Source organism: Plecotus auritus, assembly GCF_963455305.1.
Source record: "Plecotus auritus genome assembly, chromosome: 7".
NCBI classification, from domain to species: Eukaryota; Metazoa; Chordata; class Mammalia; order Chiroptera; family Vespertilionidae; genus Plecotus; species Plecotus auritus.
Genome location: NC_137774.1, coordinates 152,666,281 through 152,680,525, shown reverse-complemented (window position 1 = coordinate 152,680,525; position 14,245 = coordinate 152,666,281). Strand labels below are relative to the sequence as shown.

Below are 14,245 nucleotides of genomic sequence, written 5' to 3'. Positions count from 1 at the left end.
CTGCTCTGCAGAAAATGTCAAAAGCATTATTCAACTATTCATTATCCCAGGTTTTGTAATTTTTCATATGTTTTTACTCTTATCTGCTAGCACTTGAAAAAGACCAGCTTTTTCCTCTTAAGAGCTTAATTTGCTGTGCAGTCTCCCTATTATGTTCTTATCATCCTCTCCCTGTGGTAGGCAGAATGACAAGGATGATAAAAAAAAGAACCAACAATATCTGAAGGTCTTCCTGAAAATCCATGGGCATGAAGGATCTGAAAAGCCCGAGGTTTCTGGTCCTCCGGTGACCTGGAACAAGGCCAAGGGCTAATGGCGTGCACATCACAGTCCACTCAGCACAAGGACCAACACCACCTCCCAGGGCCACGAAACTGGCCTCTGAGGATTTCCCTCAGGGGCTTCACTGGGGATGGGGTGGTGGGGTGGTGGTGGTGTTTAAGTAGCTCTGAGGTGTCAAGAGATTCCCCTCAAATTCTCATACCAGGGTCAACTATACTTTGGCATCCCAAGGATCCGAGCCCAAGGGTGGCGTGTGAGTGGCTAGTCGTACCCCGTCTTCTTTGGCCTACGCCCCATTCATTTATAAAGCAACTGGCATTTTTCTCGGTGCTGTGGAAAGGCAACTCCAAATCCCCGAGCTCGCTCTCCTCCACCTAGATGGCGCCGAAAGCCCCGCCATTTGGAAATTCTGAGCTGCCATCTCCCTGGATCCGTTCCTTCCAAGACACTCAGGTTTGTGAAGCCAGCGCACCAGGACTCCGGGTTTATCCTGGGAACGCGCTGCCGGCGGGGCGCCTTGCTCGGGGAATCCCCGCCCACCTTGTCATTCCAGTCGGGGAATCCCCGCCCCCCGCCTCTGTCACTCCAGGAAGGGAGTTCCCGCCCCTCGAGTCCACCAGTGGGAGGGAATCCCCGCCCATCCTAGGGGCTCCGTGCATCCCCAGCGCCGCACAGCCGGGAGAGCGGAGCAGGGAGCGGACTCCCACCGCCGAGCGTGCGGCGCCGGGCGGAGAGACGCGGTGCGCGGCGGCTGCGGGGACCCGCCGGGCCGCGGGCGGCCGGATTGCGCCTCCCACGGCTGCGGAGAACCGCGGCGCTGCAGCTCCGGGCAGGCGGCGGCGGCACCGGCGGTGGCAGCAGCGGCGTCAGCAGCGGCGCGGGTCCCGCCGGGCGGCGCCTGAGTCCGAGCGAGCGAGGAGCAGCGGGAACCTCCGACGGGCCGCGAGCAGGTGAAGGACCATCCGGCCGCGGCCGGGACCTGGGCTTCGGAGGTGGGGGCGGCGGGTACCACCTCCGAGACTGCGTGCGGCGGGGAAAGTTTAGTGACAGATCCCGGTGCGGGAATCCTAGCCGCGGCCGGGCGGCGAGCGGGGAGCCGAAGCCGGGTCCCAGCTTCTGCGGCGCAAACTCCCCTTGTATCGGCCCGGGGGCGGGGAGGACGGCCGCGGTAAGAGGCCGGACCGAGCGGGTCGGGACCGCGGGACAACCCGAGAAGCTCTGATGGGCACCCTTAGGGCAGGGCCCGGAGCCCCTGTGCTTCGTGTCTCCATCCCTGGGCCGTCGCCTGGTCCTTTCCTCCGGGGCAGAGGCACTCAGGTGCGCCGGCCTCAGGTACTGCATGGGGTCCACCTCCCGCGCTTCCTCAGACCTCGCCCGCCCCTGCCTGGGGAAGGGGTGCGCGGGGCGAGGGAGGGGGCGCATCTTTGGGGCGGTTATTGGCATCTGCCAGGGAGACAGGGAACGTACCGATGGGGAAATCCTGTTTTCCCTCGTTAGTGGAGTTCCTCCTAAGACCTGGCCGCCTCCCCTTCTCTCTTTCTTTGGGTTTGCGTTGGCATTTTAGGACTTTGGGCTGCTTGCCTTCCCGCAATGCTGAACTGAGTAGGAGGAGGGTCCAGGGCCCTTGGCTGGAGTTTGCCAGAAGCTGGACCTTAGCAGCTCTGGTCGGTACAGAGATCTTGATAAGGGACCCTGAGTGTGAAGAGAACAAGGTTTGGCAGGGACTGGCGCAGGGAGTGGAATAGCAGGCGCGGGGGCATTCCAGAGCTGCAGACCTGCGCTGGGACTGCAGGTGGAGTGTTGGGGACAGGAAGGCTGGGCATCTGCCCCTTGGTGCCTTGGGTGGATGTGTTCCCCTCAAGGAATCATGATGAAGCTGCTGGAGGTGGTGGCGGAATGGCTGCAGAAGGTGATACCTGGATCTGCTTTTACAAAGAGCACCCCCCCCCCCCCCCCCCCCCCGGCCTCGACCGTCAGTGCTGCTGCTCCCTCCCCAGTGGGGCATCCCACACTCAGCCTGCCTTGGACTTGGGCTCTAGGGCCCTGGTATTTCTCCAGGGCCAGCTTTTCTGGTCTGACTTCTGGGTGGGTGTCAAATTGGTACAGATTGGCAGGTGTGTTATGGGAGGGCTGCTTGTGGAGGCAATAGACTGTCTCAGAACACACTTGTGGCTGTAGGTGGTTCCAGCTTCATCAATTCCTCCTTCCATTAGAGTGGGCCAAGAACCACTGGGAGTGTGTGGATGGGGAGGAGGGAGAGATGTAGGAGTAAAGGCATGGCAGGTGCTAAAAGAGGAAGCATCAGAACCTTGTAAAGTATATAAATGCACCTTCCTTGACATTGTTAATATGCTCCTGGAAAAATATTGCATTATACTTTAAATCTCTATCATTGAAACTGATTTTGCATGCACTTAAGGCAGTTTACTATTTAAGGAAACATGGTAATTTCTCTATTCATTTCAAGCAATTTATTTTGTGAGTACCTGTGGTTTGCTGTGTGCAGGGGCCTAAAGGTTCTGGGGGCACACAGAGATGAAAGGGGCTCCCTCCTTGCTGTCAGACTTCCAGTCTCGCAGGAGAAGTGAGGTGAGTGTACTGGGAGCTCAGATCCAAACCAGTGCATGTGCACCATTTAATGTGTCCTGTGTTTATTGGATGAAGGAATGAAGGGATGATGCAGTGAATAAAGCACCTGAAGAGTGGTCTAAATAAAACATTTTAGGAGTAGGGAGGAGACAGAATCACTTTTGACTGAGGAGATCGGAAAGGCTTTGTGGAGGAGAACTCAGGTAAATCAGGTGCGTGCTGAGAGGTGGATCCTCAGGTAGGCTGTGGCCCTTAGGAGAATGATGGAAGAAGAGGCCGAGCTAAAAACTTGGAGGAACTTAGTTCTGTAGCTGGTAGGGAACTATTTGAGATTTTTGAGCAAGGGACTAGCATGATCAGCCATGTGCTTTAGGGAGATTAATCTGATCTCTTCCAGAAAAAAATGGGATTGGGGAGAGATGATAGATGAGGTGCCTAGTGAGAAGGTTATTGTAATAACTTGGAGGATGGAGGTCTAAGCCTGGGGGTGGCAGCAGGCTAGGAAGGAAGAACAGGTTCATCAGACATGGACTTGAAGTGTAGGCACTGCTTGGATTTTGGAGTGAAGAACAAACAAAGATCATCTACAGGTTAGCAGTGTGAATATTGAGTTTGGAGTTTTAACATTCAACACACCAGAAACAGGGGGAAATCTTTTCAGACTTCTTCGCACTCCTCCCACATCTAATCAGTCACCCAGGTCTGTTGACTCTGTTTCCTTGTAAAACCTATCAGTGGCTCCCAAGACCTTGTGTGGGATAAATTCTAAATCCTATGTGCTTCCTCAAACTTCTTTTTTTTTTTATGGTCCCCAACAACACACACCCCACACACAACGTCCTGACCTGTCTTACTCCCTACAATGCTGTTTTTCGGGGGTGGCAGTGGGAGGGTGAGGTCCTGGAGTATCCTTTCTCCCCCAGCTCTTCCATCCTGCTCAAGGGCCTCCTCCTCTGTGAATTCTTGGCCTCTCTCCCAAGAGACGTTGAGTAGTTCTACCTTTGGACCATCACTCTACGGAGCCCCATTTGCACACTCGTGATGCTCTGCTGTTGTTTCTTTAGGACCTTCTCTTATTCATGCCCAGTTGCCCACCAACTTACTCAGGTTAGGCAAGGAGAGAGGCAGAGGCAATGCTCCAGACTCCACCTCTGGCTGATTGTATTCTAGGGTATAGTCCCAACTCTGACTTGGAGGTTCCAGGCCTGGTGCACGAGACAGGATAACACAGAGCGGTAAGTGCTCCCTTGTCCTAGGTCATGTGGGTCTAAGTGACTCAGACCATGGTGGGAGGGGGATGTCCCTGTTGGAAGGTGGCCCCAGATCCCTCTTACTACACCAGCCACAAGGGGAAACATCCCAAAGAAGACGAACCCACAAAAGATCAGGACAAACCCCAAGACAGGCTGACTTTCCTTAACAGGGCTGACACGGAGCCTCGAGAGTTTTAACCTCTTTTTTCTGACCTCAAGTGTCTCCACTGTACCAAGTAGGATGCTAGGGAGGCAAACCCCTGAGGGAGGCAGATGGACAGGTGCAGGTAGGAATGTCTGAGAAGGGCCAGCATCCCAGGAGGAGGATGAGAAAGGGCCATTGACAGAGACTGAGAGCAGTGTCTGTAAAGGATGGTCATGGAAGCCAGGTAACAAGGGACGAAGGAGGGAGTGATGCCAAGACAGTGGAAGTGGGGGGTATAGACACTGGATCCAGAAGTGTGCCAGTTAAACATAATCGGAAAATAGCTGGAGGAGGTGGTAATGTTGTGGGAAGGTTTATTCAGGAGAGTGCCCCAATTCTCCCCTCCCAGGCATGTGTGGTAAACAAAAGAGAAGTGGGAGAGAATGGAGACAAGATAAGGAGTGTTTGGGAGGGAAGAGGCCAGGGCAGGTGCAGGGGAAGGGAAGCTGGCATCTGCCTTCCCAGGAAGGTAGGAGGGAAGCCAAGTTTGGGCGAGGCCTGGATGGAGCCTGCAGTGCTGTGGAGGGGAGGGAAGAATTGGTCTTGGTGGAACTGGAGGAGCACCCGCTGGGAGGGGGAGGTCACTGCACCATCCTGGGGGAGTGTTGGGGAAAGGCAGATGTGCAGCTGTCAGTCAGGGGAGGTGAACCTGGCATCTGGCACGGCCACCAGGCACCAGCTGAGGCAGCCCAGAGGCAAAGGAAGGATTCTGGAATTGAGATCAGAGACTTGGGCTGGAATCTAGCCCAACTGCAGAGAACTTGTCATTGGCCAGGTCACTCGCAATTCTGCAGCCTCAGTTTCCTCATGTGCAAAACTGGTACAATAGGGTTGTCCTTAGGAGGAATAAAAGGAGGTACTGAGGTGTGTGCAAACCCCTCCATAACAGTGCTGGTACGTAGTGGTGGTCCCTCTGACACGGTGCTGAGAAATGAATTGGCCTCTCGCCGAAGTCTGGGACAGCTCAGTTGGACGCAGGGCCTTTTAGTGGACCCAACCAATGCTTTCTTTTAGTTTTGGGTGAAAAACTGGACTGCTCCAAGCAGCCTGGCCTCCCCTTGAAGGAATCTTTCAGGATGTCTGCCCTTTTATCTATTGGCTTGGTTCAGTGGATACATCTGCATTCCACTTCCCTTTCTTATGCAAAGGTCAAGTTTCCAGCACTCAGAGCTGGGAGAGCATGCCCAGTCTCCTGGCTCCTCTGTGGTTTGGAAGAGGCGATGCATTCACACTTGCTAATTCCTGCACTTAGGAAGCTGCGGCCCAGAAAAGCTGAGAACTTGCCTCATTCCGGTACAGCTGGAACTAAAAGCACAATTTTCAGTTGTCTTTTCATGGCAGTTGTACAAGATGCATGTGGGTGAAGAAGAATGAAAAATCTGTGTGTCCCATTGGTTTTATTAATACATTTATGATTAAACGTAGAAAGATTAAATTAATATTCTCACTTGTTAGTGAAGAGGGGAGGAAAGGAGCACTTAGCTTGAGTTAGTAAACATTCAATAGATGTGTGCCAAATTAAATGATATCAGGGGAATATGTGCAGGGTTGTTGTTGTTTTTTTAAGAAAAAGAAGATTTTTAAGGAAAAAGTATCTTCTCAAATTGTTTTCCACCTGGATGGTCTATGTCTAGATTATGTTGTCCTTTGGGTTTAGGCATAGGTTGCATATAAAATGATAGATCCTTTTATGGCGTTTAAAAATCTTATATTCTTCATCTTATAATAGCCATATTATAGATCTGGGGGGAAAATAAGAGAAAAAGAAAGAGGGAGAGAGAATCGGGAAAGCATATATTTCCCATGGGTTCTGCAGTTCTGGGCAGAGGCAGGACTTGACGCCAGGTAGGTTGGCTGGTCCAGACTTGAATTGCCTGGGATCCAAAGAGCTCTACATTCTATTTACAAATGTGTTCAAGAAAACACTGGGAGCATTTACGGTTTGAAAATTCAATAGTTGAAGAGGCCCTTTGTGGTCTGATAAGGCGGCTGAGCCGAGAGATGGTTTGTTAAGGCACTAAGTGTGCGGAGAAGACACATTTGTCTTTTAAGTCTCTCCAGCTCCGGGAAGACGCCTGCCCCTGGCTGTGGCCTCCTGCCCATGCCCAGCATCGTCTCCACCCTGCATTCTCAATCGGGCCAGGAAACAATCCCCATTCTGAGAGCTCCTGCTGGCCTCCTGAGCCGTGCATTACCTGCATGAACACACTGAGCGAGCAGAAAATCAGAAACTGAAGAATTAACTCCCTTTGTCGAAGCCATCCAATGAAACCAGAGAGCATTGAACATCTGGCTGATTAAGTTATTCTCAGGTGATTTGTTTGTAGGTTTTAAAGCATTTCTGTGGCTCGTAAAGCACTCTAGGACACATGAGGAGATTTTGGAGAAGTGGGGTTTGGGGAACTGACTTACAGCAAAGAGGACTAATTTTGCACACACCATTGTCTCAAGCTTTAGATGAAATCATAGCAAGGAGAAGGGGGAAGTTTTGTTGTCTGAAGCAGCCTGAAATGCCTCGCTATCCACATTAGGATAAAAAAAACTGCAAACTCTTAAGGATTTGCAAGTCCCTGAAGGATCCAGTCCATTCCTTGCCTTGAGGTTGAAGTAAATTTAGTTCATTCCACATAGGACCTGGGGTGTTTGAACAGCCTCCTGAGGCAGGGCTTCCATGGTATATGTGGCCCTTAACAGAATGTGGGGACTTTTGAAGTTTTAGCAGGAGTGGACATGGACTTGACCTGAGCACATTATGGACTCCTTTTATTTTTTATTTTTTATTTTTATTGATTTCAGAGATGAAGGGAGAGAGAGATTGAAAAAGACATAAATGATGAGAGAGAATCATTGATCGGCTGCCTCCTGCATGCCCCACACTGGGGATCGAGCCCGCAACCTGGGCACATACCCTGACTGGGAATCGAACCCCAACCTCCTGGTCCACAGGTTGACGCTCAGCCACGGAGCCATGCCGGAGAGGGGGGATGGACTCTTTTTTATCAACACCTGGACCCCTCTAGTACTTGGCTTTATATGAACTAGACTTTAACTCTGCTATCTCAACTTAATCATCTGAGTTCAACACCCCCCCAACCCGTCCGTTGTCCTGGCCTCCAAAGAGTGTCATCTTGCTTTGCTAAAAATAAAGACATAGTGATACAATGCAGAATGCGACTCCTACCCTGAGCAGTGCCACACTTAGTGCAGTGGAAATCCACTTGGGTTCCTGGCTGAGACCTGCCTGCTGAGGGAATAGCAGTGTGCTGGGAGGGGGTGGGAGAGAGGTAATTTTGGATCATGGTGGATGCAGTAGAGGTTGGGGGACTGGGCTGCCTCACAGGGGCGGCCTCTGGGCATCCAGAGGAAGGTGCCTGGGAGTGTTGCTTTCTTGGGACCCCTTGGGATCCTGTCTGGCTACTTCACTCCTAATGAGATATTGCCATACCTAGGGGGAAACAGAATAAACACCATTCTTTTGTCCTTTTTGCCAAAGGCCAACACTTTGCAGATGTCTGTATCATGGGAACCTGCCTGTCCTGCTTGCTTGCACGAGCTCACGTAGTATTGTAATTCCCATGTCCCAGAAGCCTGTTTCTGGAGGGTGGCGAGGCCCGTGCTTCTCAGGTTAGCTCTACTACGTTGGGTTGTTGTGTACAAGTTTGAACACCCAAGTAAGGAAGGGAGAGAGAGATTGAAAAAGACATAAATGATGAGAACATTAACCTGTTCCTAACACTGCTTATATTTGCATGCAGGTGACCAAATACAGCAATTACAATCTCTTCAAGTGTTTGAAAGATTCTTTTTGTTACACCTACGAAGGTGAAAATGGAGCCAAGTTTAGTAAAGCAAGATGTCAATAAACTCTACATTTTTGTGCGTTGGCCAATGGACACTTATAAAATGTCTGATTTCAGCAGTGTTTCAGTTGGATTCTGCCCCCTACCCACTTTGGCAAAGTGTATTTTATAGATATTTGGGTAAAACTAGATTGTGCTATATGGGTCTCTTGGTGAAGAATATTAACTTCCAAGGCTAAATATTATTACAGAATCACTCAGCATAAGAAATTGCTTCGCCCTCCTCCACGGTTTGTCACTGCCCACTCTCCAGCCCTACCCCGCCCTGGTCATCATTATTCCCAATGTCATTAGGCTCAAAGTAGAGACAGCTGTCCCCAGAAAATGTGCTCTGAGTGTCCTCAGCAGCATGGATCCCCACGAGAGAGCAGGCGGCGAGATGGTGCGAGGAGAGGGAGGTACCGTAAAGGGTTGCATTAACCCCTCTCTGGACCCACTACTTGTCTTTATAAACCTGAGCAGATGTGAGCCTTATTAATTTCTTTATTGGTGACTGCTGGGGAGCAGCATTCAGCAATTTTTGGCACCTGAGCACCCTTTCAACCTGCTGGTCTCTCCCCTGCTCAGCTGCCTGGGTACCATCTTTATCCTGAGGGTCTCTGAAGATGACCTGCCTCCTCCCCATACTCTTCAGGATCCAGCACAATGTCCAGTACATGGGTAAAAATTAACATTGTTTGAATGTTCCCTAATTGGCAGGAACTAGTCTAGACACTTCGCATATATTAACTCATTTAATTCTCATAACGATGAGATGCATATTGTTATTACCTCCATATGCATTTCCTATAACAAATTATCACAAACTTGGTGGCTTAAGCAACGTAAACTTGTTCTCTCACAGTTCTGGAGGTCAGGAGTCTGAATTCAAGGTGTTGGTGGGGCCATGCTCCCTGTGGAGGTTCTTGGGGAGGATCCTTCCTTGCCTCGTCTAACTTCTGGTAACTGTGCACATTCCTTTTGGCTGTTCCTCTCTGTCTCTGTCTTCACATTGCCTTCTCTTTTGTGCATTTGTGTCTTCTATTAATGTCCGCATGTTACTATTTTTTGTGTCTTTTATAAGGACACTTATAAATCATTGGATTTAGAGGCACCCAGATAACCCAGGATGATCTCACCTCAAGATTCTTCACGTAATTACATCTGCCAAGACCCTTTTGCCAAATAAGGTCATATTCAGACGTATCAGGACATGGACATATCTCTTGGGGGACCACCATTCAACTTACTACATCTCCTTTTGTAGATGGAGAAGTGGTGGTGCAATGTAGTTGAGCAAATTCTCCAAGATAACAGGAGTTGGAGGAGCTGGGATTTAAATACAGCAGACTGGCTCTAGAATTTGCATTCCTGACCACTACTCTTTCCTGCCTCTTAATAAATAAATGTGCTCAATGACTGTTTATGGGTGTGTTGTTTTTTTTAATCCTCACCTGAGGATATTTTTCCATCGATTTTTAGATAAAGTGGAAGAGAGAGGGAAAGATAGAGAGAAATATCCATGTGAGAGAAACACATCGATTGATTGTCTCCTGCACGAGCCCTGAACAGGGCCCGGGCCGGGAGGGAGCCTGCAACCAAGGTACATGCCCTTGACCTGAATGGAACCCAGGCTGACACTGTGTCGGTCCACAGGCTGATACTCTATCCACTGAGCCAAAACCGCTAGGGCTGTTTATGGTGGGATAGGTGGGTAGATAGATGGATAAAAAGATGCTGATACCAATAATTGACTAACATTGTCCTTCCCAGTGTACTGAAAATAATAGTCATTGTTTTATGATGTTGCCTCAGGACTTGACCTTGAGTCTTCTTCTATAACTATTCCCCCTCCTAGGGAAATCTCACCTGCCTCAAGGCATTACCTACCTCTATGCACTGTTATCTCCCAAATTGATATCTCCAGCCTTGACCGCTCCACTAAATTCCAGATAATATACACCACTGCCAACTTGGCATCTCCACGTGGGCGAGAAGTCGGCATCTCAGACCTAGCATGATAAAAATGGAATCCTGGATATTTCTCCCTTAGGCTAGTTCTTTCCTTCTCTTCCTCCTTCTTTCTGTAAATGGCACCACATCCACCCAAGGACTCATTTCAAGCACCTAGAAACCACCCTTCATTCTTCTCTTTTCCTCACACCCAGCAACTAAATTTGTTAAGTCCTTTTGGCCCTTCCTCCAGTCCAGCGTCTTCTCCCCCTTTCCTGGCAGCCACCTAGTTGAAGTCACCAGTGCCTTGTCCCTGGACCGCTCCTCCAGTCTTCTAACTGGGTCTCCAGATAGCACTCTTGACCTCTAGTCCTTTCTCCTCAGAAAGATGGAGAAGTGGTGGTGCAATGTAGTGCAAATTGAGCAAATTCTCCAAGATAACAGGAGTTGGAGGAGCTGGGGTTTAAACACAGCAGACTGGCTCTAGAATTTGCATTCCTGACCACTACTCTTTCCTGCCTCTTAATAAATACATGTGCTCAATGACTGTTTATGGGTGTGTTTTTTTTTTTTAATCCTCACCTGAAAACCTAGAGGCAAGTTTTTAAAACACAAATCAGGACATGTCACTCCCAAGCTTAAAACTGGGGTTTTTCTTTGCCATTTGAATACGACCCAGGCCCCTTGCCCTAGCCCATGTCACCAGTGATTTCCTCTGTTACACTCGCTGCACTCACGCTCTGTGCCCAGAAACACCGTCCTTTCGGTCTGAAACATGCCAAGCTCTGCCCCTCAATAGGGCCCCGCCTATGTTTGGAAGCTTCTCTCCCCAGACCTTCTCAGGCCTCCTTCTCCACAACCATGTAATCGAAAATGGCCACCCCAGGCACGCTCTCACATTGTTTCTGTTTAAAATGAAGTTTTGATTTATTTGCCAGAATGTAAGCTCCATCAAAGCAGGGCCCTTGTCTTGTTCACTGTTTCTGCAGTGCCTGGCACTCAATAAGTAGCTGTTGAACAAATTGAGCACTTACTAGATGATGAAAAGTTGGCTCAGATAGCTTAAATTGCTTGCTTGAGGTTACACATCTATTAGGAGTTGGAGCAAGAATTTGAACCCAATCTCTCTGACTCATAGGCTTGTGTTCTTATCCATTATCCCATACAGAACTTTGGAGAAGCCAGAATGCCCAGGATCCCCAAAGTCCCTACAGAGCTCTGAGCCTGAGTTTTCCAATTCATTTTCCTGCTCATAAACCCAGGACACGGATTGTTAAAACACTGAAGAAATATACTTACTTAAGTTGTAAATGCACTGTTTCTCTGAAAACGTGGCCCTGGGGCTTAGACTTGAGAAGCTAAGAAGTTCATTTCTTTTTCTTCTCTACTTGGGCATATAGGCTCAAGACTTGTTCTGACCCAGCTGGAGACTTCATGGTTTAAACCCTCTTCCTCAAACCCTGAAAGGAAAGGCAGAGATGACTAGGTTGCCTCCTGATATTCAAAAGTGGAACTTATTTGCATTCATAAGAAGCCGTAAGATTTTCCTCCTGGTTTTTCCTTACACACCAACACTTTTATATAGTTTTGTCTTTTCTGCCTCCACATCTCTAACCCAGCTGATAGAAACCTAGGGTGAGCACATTTTTAGATCAGTTGATACAAGACCCTTGCCATTAGGTCTTGCTCGAAGATTGGTCCATTTTTTCCATCACCAGTCATGGCAGACACCAAGGGACAGCTTCTTGCCAGGTATGGGGTTCAGAGGGACTGCGGCCACGGTGGTAGGCCGGGGAGAAGGAGAAAGCCTCTATTTGTTTCCTTCCCTGTTGTTGGACCTCTTTTTAAAAATAAGTTCCATCTTGAGAATTACATCAGCATCCTGAGAAGTAAACATCAGACAAAAGGCTACTATTTCAGGCAAATAGTAATGGTGAGAATGGCCAAGGCCCACAAGTATAGGTTGGGCTTTTATTCATAGAAAGGGCTATAGTGGCTGATGAGTGTATCTGGCAACTATAGCCGCTTTCCTGCAGGAAGGCAGGACTCTGGCCATTTGATACATCATGCGCTTTGCCTCTGCTGTCATGAGTGGGGTTTGCCATGGTAACCAGAACTTTACCTGGAGGGTTGTGCATGTAAAGTGTCATTCATTGGCAGTCTCCTTTATTTTTAGCATAAACTAAAGAGGAGCTGCTCATTGTTCCTGCTAACAGGAAGACAGACGAATAGTCACAATGGAGCCTCTCCCTGTCGCCTCCCCCGACAATCAAGAAGTGCTTCTGGATTACCATTGGTTACAATCTATGCTGGAACTAGGATAGTTGTACTGATTATTTTTTATAACTCTTTCTCCAGTGCCCTTCCCCATCTTCATTTTGACACAGCACATAAACTTTGCTAACGATAGTGGTCCTGCAAATGGGAGGTAGGGAGCTTCCCACAGAACCATTGTAAAATACGAAAGCTCAGCAAACATTTGAAAGAGGGTAGTCTTATCAGTGATGCTCAGGTCTCTCTCGGAGCTTTTATTTTGTCCTCATTGCCTATTTTTAGTCTTTTTTCATTCAAATAATATTTGTTTAGCACATGGCACAGAGGAGAAAAATGTGAACATGTATATATGTGTATATTATTGCATATCCTGTGCATGGAGAATAAAAATAAAATTCTGATCGTCTTGAGCTATCAGTTGTATCAAATTATTTACCTGACTTTGGGGACGGGGAAGAAACAATGGAAAAAGCATTCCTTCAAGAACATAGTGAGCCCACTTTTGATGGGAAATTGAAACTGGCTAAGCATTGAAGCATAGTAACCTCCATCTTGTGTAAAAACTGCTGTTTGAAATTTTAACCCTGCTATTTTGGCTTCTGTATGCTTCGGCATCCCCTTGGCATATTGGCTGATAGATATATATCTAGACCTGAGTGAATCTGGGCAACATCTCTGTGGTGGGTTTGGCTGGGAGGGGGGGTGAACTGTAGTCCAGAGCTGCCCCTTGAGTTGGTATCAGCTGTGGTTCAGAAACACTAGCCTCGAAGGTTCTTCCAGGCAGAGACAATGTCTGTTGGATGCTGTGACTCAAGCCCCCCCCTATGTTGGTGCCTGGACCATAGTAGATCCTTTATGAAAGTTTTTTTAGTGAATGAAACTAGTGTCAGACCGGCATGTCTGAGTGGGGAGAACCTGAACTATAATTCAGGTAATATAACACTGAATGTCTAAGGGTCAGATTTTAATGTCTAAATCCAAGTTCCCACCCTGCCCCTTCCAGATGATTTGTCTGTGGTTAGTTCTTTAAAACATACCCAGAGTCTGACCATTGCTCATCACCTCGCCCCTTATCCAAACTATCCTCATCTCTCAATTGGACTATTTTAGGAATCGCTCAATTGCTATTGCTTTGCCTCTTCCCTCACTGTCTGTTCTCAGCAGAGCAGCCAGAATGATTCTAGTAAAATGGAAATCAGATCATGTCACTTCTCGGCTCAAACCTTCCCAGTAGCTTTGCATCTCACTCAGTAAAGCCATACTCATTACACAGATTACCAGGCCCTGGTGTTCTCCCCCTTCCCGGTGCCCTTCCCTCTCTGACTTCATCTCTATTCCTTCCCACTCAGCTCAGGCCATACTGACATGCTTCTGGTCAGGGCCTTTGCACCTACCATTCCCTTTGCCTGGCAGGTTCTTTCATGTAGCTGAGTTGCTCCCTCACTTCCTTCAGGTCTTGGTTCAAATGTCACCTTCGGAGAAATCTTCCATGTCACTCTACTTCAGCCTGAGACTTCTATCTCCCTCCTAGCTTCATTTTCTCCTTAGCACATTGTCAGTTTTCTTAACATATATTTTAGTGACATACTTTGCTTTCTTGCCTGCTCTTCCCCTCTATATAACGTAAATTCTGAAGGCATTTTTTAAGGGGGGGGGGGTGTTCTTTTTTATTCACTCATATATCTTCAACACTTAGAACAATGCTTGGCATACAATAGACACTCAAAATATTTGATGAGAGAATGAATTGAAATCATTGGTGTTTTTCATTGAAATGCTGGTGCCTCAGGGATTGTGATGTAATTAGTAGGAGGTACAGTCCAAGCCTTGGTATTTTTTGAAAGCTCCCA

The 14,245-nt window shown here is 48.4% G+C and overlaps 1 protein-coding gene across 4 annotated transcripts in view; it reads left to right on the top strand.

Moving 5' to 3' along the window:
- The first annotated feature begins 951 nt into the window (after positions 1-951).
- The window catches only part of PDZD2 (PDZ domain containing 2), a 360,570-nt gene continuing 347,276 nt past the window's right edge, over positions 952-14,245 (top strand). For all 4 annotated transcript variants that reach the window (XR_013961080.1, XR_013961081.1, XR_013961082.1 and 1 more), the window contains exon 1: positions 952-1,232. The gene's annotated coding sequence lies outside the window, so the exon portion shown is untranslated. The remainder of the gene's footprint in view (positions 1,233-14,245) is intronic.